Source organism: Mustela nivalis (genome assembly GCF_964662115.1).
Source record: "Mustela nivalis genome assembly, chromosome: 9".
In the NCBI taxonomy this organism is placed as follows: Eukaryota; Metazoa; Chordata; class Mammalia; order Carnivora; family Mustelidae; genus Mustela; species Mustela nivalis.
Window position 1 is genome coordinate 32851183 of NC_139028.1, and position 9605 is coordinate 32860787.

The window sequence follows — 9605 nt, forward strand, 5'->3', positions numbered from 1 at the left end:
CTGGTTATCCTATTACTATGGTATTCTCTCCCTCTTGGCTAATGCCACCCAAGAAACAAGTGATATATATTATTATGTTCATTCATGGAGTGAAGAGTTAGCCTGAGAGAGAGAAGAAGAAATGCAGAAAGGAAAATGACTCATTCACGAACAGGTGTGCCAATGGAGACCCAAGACAGAATGGAGTTAAGCCCTAGATCTTACTATAGTATCCCTGGCCACTTATAGCTCAGGAAAACAGGGTGGGACAAAACTTCAGTATGCTAGCCCATTCACTAGGCTCCCAGAGGTTGCTGAGACCTCATGCGCTTGTCAGTGGGGGCAGGGCTATGAAGAGGTAGGACTTTGAATGTTCACTGATATTTTCTCCAGCATCCTTTGCCAAAAGTTGTGACTATCAATGCCTATCTATTCTCTGGGATATTTGTCTTGGGAAGGAAATATCGAATGGGGCTGATATTTGTATGTATAATACAGGTGGGCATGTATATTTATATTTGTAGGTAGACTAAGAGGTAATAAAACATATTTTAAAATACCTGTTCTGGGGGCGCCTGGGTGGCTCAGTGGGTTAAGCCTCTGCCTTCGGCTCGGGTCATGATCTCAGGGTCCTGGGATCAAGCCCCGCATCGGGCTCTCTTCTCAGCAGAGAGCCTGCTTCCTCCTCTCTCTCTGCTTGCCTCTCTGCCTACTTGTGATCTCTCTCTCTCTGTCAATAAATAAAATATTAAAAAAAAATAAAATACCTGTTCTGTATATGACAAAATATTGATGGTATACTTGGTAAGACCAGAGAAGAACTACAAAAAAGAAGAACTAAAGCAATTAAATATCTGAATAGAACTTCAAGATAGCGATGAAGGAGGTGCTTCAGAAGATAGACAAAAATATTTTTTGAAGACTTTCCAGATGTCAACACTGGTTCACATATATAATTTCTTCTGATTCTGTGAGAACACTGTGAGGTGTGGAGTATCAGGGTCCCATCTTACAGACGACCAAGTACATTGGGAGGGTAAAGAGATTGTCCAGAGTAAATGGCAGGAGGAGAACTGAACCTAGGTTTGTAGACTCAAAATCTCTTGTTCTTGTGTTATTGCACTAATAAGCAGTGGCATTTTTTTATCTTATCTCTCATTTTTTATTTTTTAATATAAGACATTTTATATATCTTAGATCTAATCATTCTATAAAAAAATCTGAGTGTTATTCTGATAGGAAGTCACTTTTCCTGAGAATGGCATTTATAGATGCATAGCCTGTTTCTCTGTGATGTCCAATAAAGCTTACAGACATAAAATTTTTCTAGAATATTACTGGGAATAAATTTAAGGTGATATTTTAATTGTTATTCTGAGCACCCTGTGTCCACTTTGACTTTGTATCCCACTGATGCCACCCACCACTTCCATAGGGGGTTCAGAAGATAGCGGACTCCCTGGTGTAGAGGTGGGGGGCACTTCTGGAAGGTGGTGGAGGAAAACTTTAAAAAAGCTCTGGTGGTGTTCGCTTCAACAGCACATTTACTAAAATTGGAATGATGCAGAGAAGATTAACATGGCCCCTGCATAAGGATAACACATAAATTTGTGAAGCATTCCATATTAAAGAAGCAAGCAAGCAAGCTTGGGTGGCTGTGCTGGGCATGGAGATGCAAGGGAGGATTTGTTGCCCTTGGTTCTGGGAGTGATGTCAGCAGACAGCCTCCAGCACTCAGCCCCTTTGGGAGTTGCCTCACCCGTGGGCACGCATTCCAGGGGTTTGCCCACTTCCAATAACCGATTGAGGCAGAGGGTAAAAGTGCAGCTCTTTTGGGTCCATTGGAGGCCAACTCTGAGGGGTTATTTGCTCCAGTATGTCCCATGGAGTCAGCTGAGGCTATTGGACCAGCATCGCAGCCAGACTTCTCCCTGTGCCCACTGCCGCTTCCTTTCTCTCCCTTCCAGAGGTGTGGATCCCAGAGGCATTCCCTATTTAACATCCTGAACTCTAAACTCTTTCTCAGAGTCTACTTCTTGGAGAACTTGAACTGCAACAGTTCAGTTTATCTATGCTTGCTTTTGGAGCAGGGGTGGGTAATTTTCTGTAAAGGGCCAGACAGTAAATATTTCAGCCCTTGCAGTCCAACCCTGTCTTTGTAGTGTGAAAGCAGCCATAGATAATATGTGGATAAATGAGCATGGCTGTGTTCCAATAAAACTTTATTTACAAAAAGAAGCGCTTGGCTGGATTTGGCCATGTGGATATAGTTTGCCAGAGAATTACTGATTACTGAGAATAACTGATTCATTTCAGATGATTGGAGAATTCTGGCGAATTCCTGATTAATTTCTTCATGCCCAATATTGCATAAGTTACAAAGCAGCTCATTATTGTGCATAGTGAGTGCTGAATGCTGGATAAAGCAGTAAGATACACTCTTAACAGAGCTAACAGCCCACAAATACAGTTTCAACATAGGACAGATTTATGATCTAATGCTAGAAGGTACTTTTAGAGGTTGTCTTCTGCTCTAGGCAGAGCTGTTCCCCTTTAGCCTGGTTCATTAGCAACTTGGCATTCCCTTCTCAGGATCCATGGAGATGGAGAAAGAAGACTCCCAAAGGGAAGAGTGAGGGAAGGAAATGGCCCAGGCCTCTGCCAGCACTTTTGCCTATTATTTTGCTTCCTTCACACAAGCTGAGGGTATTTGTGTCCCTACTTTGCATAGGAAGAGATTGCCTCAGAGAGGGTAAGGAGTCTGCCCTGTGGAGCTTGTAAATAGTGGAACTGATTTTAAACCCAGGTGTGTGGGACTTGAGAGACCATGCCCTTTCCACCCCCACAGGCTGACCTGTCCGCTTGGCTTTGGATTGGAGAGAGTTCCTCTTTAAACCTGATCACTTCTGCCTGAGAGGTCTTGGCACAAATGTCTGGATCCTGGACCAGCTTTCATGGCTCCATTCCTGGGGTTCATTGGAGGCTGAGTTTCCACATTCTTGCCATTAGCCAGCTCTGGGCCGTGGCATCTGATGAGCTGAGGCTTTTGGATGCCTGGGCCCGGCTGGGTGGTGCTGGCTTCGAAGTTCACTTTCAGTCCTTGCAGGTATGAGCATGGTGGGGGCCCTGCACCAAGCCCTATCACCTTCCTTCTGTCAGGCAGCTGTCATCACCCCACAGGGCTTTTCTTCACAGCCTGTTGTCAGGACGCTGGCCAACTCCTTGGGAAGGTGAGAGAGGAAATTAGAAGGCTGGGGGCTGTGGGGGAATCCTACCATCGTTATGCTCTTTCCTTAGGGCTGATGGAAATAACACTGCTCTGGCACCCGGAGAGCTGGCTGCAGCCCAGGCTCTGCTGCACATCAGCAGCGTGGTCTAGGGTGAGTCCACTAATGTCTTTGAACTGTCCTTCTCACCCATGTAAGAAAGATAAATGTTCTAGCTTGCCTACCTACTGCATGGCGATGCTGTAAGGATCAACGTGAGTGAAACGACATGTGAGAGAAAACCCCTGGAGAAGGCGGCAGGGCATAGTCCGGTGGTTCTTACATGTCAGTGGATGTTAGAACCACCTGGAGGACTTGTAACAACAAGAGTCCTGGGGCCACTATCTGAATTCCTAACTCAGGAGACGTGGGGTGGGGCCTGGGACTTTGCATTGCTAACAAGTTCCTTCCTCATCCTCCAATACCCTTTTCAAGTTTCTTTTCCGTGAAGCCTTGTTGAGGTAACACAGCTCTGGCTGCTCCGGCTGCTCTCGCCTCTGAACTTCGAAACTGGGCTGTCCCATGGTTTGTACTCCTGTGTGATCGCACCCATGATGAGCGCAGCGGTGGCTGCCTGGAGTGCTCTCTTGGGAAGGATGCTGGAGCCGCATTCTAGCTCAGGGCAGAGTGCCGGCCCTTGTTCACCTATGTGTGAACAGGGAGGAGGAGGAGGCATGCATAATAGATATTTGTCATCCCTGACTTAAAGACTCTGCTGTGTTTTCTGTGTCCTGGGCTTCTCTTTACAATTAAATTATACGCTTCTTGATGACAGATGCAATGTCTTTTACTGCTGTCTCTTCTGTAGTACTTGGCTTAGAACAAAACACCCTGAGCTCTGAGCTCCCTGACCACAGGTCTGTCTGTGTCCTGTTCATTTTAATTTCTGAAGACTAGCATAGGGCTGCCAGGCCAGGGCAGTGGCTGTAATATGCTTTGCTCAGTCAAATAAGACTTTCAAATACTGGAAGAATATTCCTCAAGTTTTTGTGCTGGTCACAAGTTTAACGACAACAGACATGAAGCACTTTCAACCTAAGCTACATTATTGACACACTCAGCACTATTTCCTTAACCCCTGGCAATCAACGAACTGATAAGTCAGGCCTTGATTTGCAGAACTGGTCAATTTTTGTGGTGAAAGGACTTCCACCCTGTTAATTTCCAACTTCTAAAGTGATACCACTGAATACAGAGCTGGGAAGAGGTGCAGAGCAGCCTACCTCTCTACAGCCCCGTGTGCACACAGTAGTTTGTTTGGAAACAAATCAAAGTACCAGTGACTGTAAACTTATTAGGAAGTGAGGGGTTTTGAGTATTTATTACCTTCTACAAATATTATTGATTTGGTCATAAGTTTGCATGACTTAACTATTAATAATGGCCATGTTTAACACCTGGTTTTTACAATTCCTGAAATTTTAACAAGTGGTTCTCATGAAGTTCTCATTAGCACACCACTGGATGAATTGGTAGAGATCTGCAGAAGTTAGGACTTTTTTGGTTGCAAGTCATAAAAGCTTATCCTAAATTGCCAAGAGGGATTTTTTTGCCTCACAAAATTTAAAGCATGTAGATGGGTAAGGTCAGTCTGGCTTCAGGCCAGGTGTCATTAGGACTTGTTCTCTCTTTCTTTTAGCTTTTCTGTCCTCTGTGTGGTGTAGAGATGCCTGTCTACAGCTGAAGCCTCATTGTCTGAGGTTTCTGTCAAGGAAGGACTTGGCTTCTTTGACTCTATGTTCTTTGTTTGGCTCTGAACCAGGCACTAGAGTGGGGAAAGTGTGGGGCTTTCTGCTGCAGTCTGAGATGGTTCCCTTCAGCATTAGTTTATATGTTGAAACTTTAACCTTTAGTATGATGGTATTTGGAGATATTAATTTAAAGGTTTTTTTTTTTTTTTTTTAATTTGAGAGACAGAGATCACAAGTAGGCAGAGAGGCAGGCAGAGAGAGAGCCCCCACTGCTGAGCAGAGAGCCTCATGTAGGGCTCGATCCCAGGACCCTGGGATCATGACCTGAGCCGAAGGCAGAGGCTTTAACCCACTGAGCCACCCAAGCACCCCTTGGAGATATAAATTTAGATGTGGTCACAAGGATAGGGTCCTCATGATGAGATTAGTGCCTTAATAAGAAGAGACTACAAAGCTTTCTCATTCTGCCACGTAAGGATATAGTAGTGAGAAGGCAGCCATCTACGAGCCAAGAAGAGAAGCCTCATGGGGAACCAAATTGATTGGCATCTTAGTCCTGGGCTTCCCTACCTCCAGACTGTAGGAAATAAATTCTCATTGCTTAATCCACTTAATCTGTGGTATTTTGTTATGGAACTCCAGGCTGACTAAGACTCTTCTCCAGGCTCGCCCTGGCAGCTTTACCCAAGTATCTGGACTGAGAGTGGAGAGGGGTTCCTCAGAGAAAATTCCAGGTATCATTACTGGAAGCGTGATTGGAAGCAGACAGCAAAGCAAACATCCATTGTAAGCTCTCTCTCTTTCTCTGGACAGAAGGAACCGTTTCTTGGCTCAGAGGGTTCAGGTGTCAGGGTAGCCTTTCTGAAAAAATGACTGGATCACTCCTTTTGGGTATAAGTGGGAAACATGGGAGAGGAGAAATTGGAAATCTGATGGGGAGCCATGGTTTGCTGGCTTGCTTTTGATGGAGTTTAGGGTAGGCTATTGGAGAATGTGCCACTTTGGCATGTGGATTATTTCAAACTGGACAATCAAGGCCTGAAAGACTCAGGAAGAGCTTTTTACCTCTCCCTTAACTGCCTAAAAGAATTTAGTTGGGGGGTCTGTTTCCATAGAGGGTATCACCAGAGATAACAACGAGGAGTCTGGGCTAGGTGTGGTAGACTAGGAGGAGTTTGGAGGGGCCTGTCTGTTAGGATTCCTCTCTCTGTTCCATTGTCTGTGCAGGGCAAAATGAACTTTTTTTTTTTTAACCCCAAACATTTGCTCTTCCCATCTTCCTGTGGATTGTCTTCCTTCCCTTTGAAGCCCAAGATCCCTTCTCCCTTTCCTTAGCTCAGGATGACATATAAACCTCAATTGCTTGACTGTCTTTTTGCCACAGAGCTGCAGGGTTCCTGTATGTAGAAAATAAAATGTATTTGTTTTTCTCCAGTTAATCTGTCTTATCTCAATTTAATTATTAGTCCAGCCAAAGAATCTAGAAGGGAAAAAAAGGGAAATTGTTCCTCTCCTACATTTCCCACCAGGGGAACCTGGCAAGACCTGGCAAGATGTTTGTGGCACAAAGCACTACTGAGAATTTTGTTCCATGAGTCCCAGGATTCAAACTTGAGCTACCTGGGTCAGAAGATTGTGCCTAGGAATGGAAGTTCTAAAAAGAAATATCTTCCCTACATGAGTATCTTGCTGATAGGAGGAGCATCTTTCTGGGGTTTGAACTCTGGACCGACTAGCCATCACAACACTCCTAAAGACCTATTACACTTGAGTCCTTAAATCTGATGTGTGAAGTTATACAGGTGCCTAGAAAAATGAGTGCAATGTGATGGTCACAGCCAATATCTCTACTAGGAAATTTTGGAAGAAAAAGACCTGGGGTCAGCAGTGGGCAAGTATAGATGCAAACTTTTATATGAACTTCTGAGGACGCAAAATGGAGAGAAACTTTGAACGGAACCAGATGTTGGTCTATCTGTTCCAGCCTAACAGCTTGGTTCTTCAGGGTCAGTCAGGGCCATGGGTATAGGAAAGAATGCCAGGCTTTCTGGCCAGCAGCAATTCCAAAATTCTCTCTATCCCTGGAGGTCAACAAGACATTGACCTGAGGTTAGCCCTGTATTTTGGGGTTTTTGAGCAGTACAGTGGGGCCAGGAGAAACCTATCATATGCATATAAGATATATAATACAATGAGAATCTCCTATGTATACTGGGCACTGTGCCAGATGTTATTATACGCATACCATCTTGTTTGATTCCTTCATCACTTGTCCTCATTTGCAGAAGAGGAAACAGGATCAGAGGCCACAGATACATAGCTAGTAAGTGGCATTGCTAGGCTCTAACCCACATCGTTCTGACTTTAATGATGGTGTTGGTTTCCTCCATGTGATGATAAGCTATAGGTGTAGCAGCCTTCGGTTGAGCACTAATCATAAATGCAATCATCACTTTAGCTATTCTTGAGGGCAAGGTTGTGTCTCACTCACAATCATACTCTCATTGGCTAGTGGTGAAAGTTAAGAAAATATAAGATTACATATACTTTTCTTTTTTTAAATTCTTCATTTTTTATTTTATTTTTTAAGATTAAAAAGAAAATATTTACTTGACAGAGAGAGCACAAGTAGGTAGAGTGGCAGGTAAAGGGAGCCTGATGTGGGGCTTGATCCCAGGATTCTGGGATCATGACCTGAGCTGAAGGGAGAAGCTTAACTGACTGAGCCACCCTGATGCCCCTACATACACTTTTCTTAATGACCCTTGGCATAGGCATTTAAAAAATTCTACTTTAGAGAAGAGGAAACTGAACCTCTGAGAATTTAGATACTTTTTCTAAGTTCTCAGAGACTTACTCGAACTCACATCTGTGTGAATTCAAAGCTCATGATCTTTACATTCCTTGGTATGTCCCCCCCTCTCCCCCCCGCCCATGGACCTGCCCTCTGCTACTCAGCTTCTCTCCCCACTGGGTAGATGTAAGCCAAATGTGCACGGATTGAAGAGGGCAGGGGTGGTGGGATGTGCATTAGTCTGGCATTGAGAGAAGCCAAGAGGTCGACCAGTAAGCTGGATTCAGGCTCAGCCCTTACTCTTCATTCAGTTGGAGTATCTGTTTTATTTATTCTGATTTCTTTATTTCTTTTTAAAAAAGTTTTTATTTATTTATTTGGCAGATAGAGATCACAAGTAGGCAGAGAGGCAGGCAGAAAGAGAGAGAGGAGGAAGCAGGTTCCCTGCTGAGCAGAGAGCCCGTTGTGGGGCTCGATCCCAGGACCCTGAGCCGAAGGCAGAGGCTTTAACCCACTGAGCCACCCAGGCGCCCCTATTCTGATTTATTTCTTAAGATTTCATTTCCTCCATCCCCTTGAACAGGAGATTCCTTTTTCTACCCTCAGGAACAGCAAATATTTCATGTACAGAAAATATTATCCAGAGGCGTGGTTTATTTATTTATTCATTTTTAAAGATTTTATTTATTTATTTGACAGAGAGAGACAGAGAAAGAGTACAAGAAAGGGGAGCAGCACGAAGAGGGAGAAGTAGGCTCCCCGCAGAGAAGGGAGCCTGATGTGGGGCTTGATCCCAGGACTCTGGGATCATGACCTGAGCCGAAGGCAAACACTTAACTGACTGAGCCACCCAGTTGCCCCCATCTTTGGTTTTTAAAAGTTGACATTTAATTTATTAAAGTTATAAATTCAGAAAGTTTTTCCTAGTTTTTCCTTAAAGTTCAATTTACAAATCTTATTATTCTATTTACAAGTTCAGTAAATATCAATTACTTTAAGTAAGTCTTTTTATTAATAATTAGGCCCACTTAAAGACTTATATATCTCTAAGCTTTTTAACTCCATTTATGAATTGAATATTCTAATTTCATTTGAAGTCCATCAATATCTTGACAAAATAAATTTTATCAGCTTCTAAGTAACTCTTATAAATTTAATAAAACATACTTACATAGATAGATAGTGATTCTTAAGTACTCTTAATAGTTCCAATACTGTGCATAACCTTAGAAAGATTACACTTAAATATATAAGTCAAAATTACACATATATTTCAAATTAGGTTTTTTTTTTTTTTAAGATTTTATTTATTTATTTGAGAATGAGAGAGAGAGAGCATGAGAGGAGAGAAGTCAGCGGGAGAAACAGACTTCCTGGTGAGCAGAGAGCCTGATGTGGGACTTGATCCTGGCACTCCAGGATCATGACCTGAGCTGAAGGCAGTCACTTAACCAACTGAGCCACCCAGGCTCTCCTCAAATTAGGTGTTTTAGTGCAAGTATATTTTATAATAGGCTAAACAACTTCTCTTGAGTATTACAAATACTTGTACTACCAAACAGGCACAGATTTATTCTTAATACAAAATTTTAATGTTCTAAGTGTGATTCTCTTCAACATTTCTATTCTTAATTCTAAATTTTCCCAGATTTGAAAGATGCTTATCCACTAAGGAAACAAGAATGCCACCTCAAGCAATTTGGGGAGAATTCAGAGATTTTAGCTAGAACTGTAGCCTGGATTTCTGCCTGCCCTATTTGTAACCCAAGCCTGGACTTCATCCTGTTACAGACTGTCGGGCTTGCATACGGCTGTGCAAACTGGTATGGTCACATGGCTACTTACCAGAGTATCTCTCCTCCTCACATTCATTTT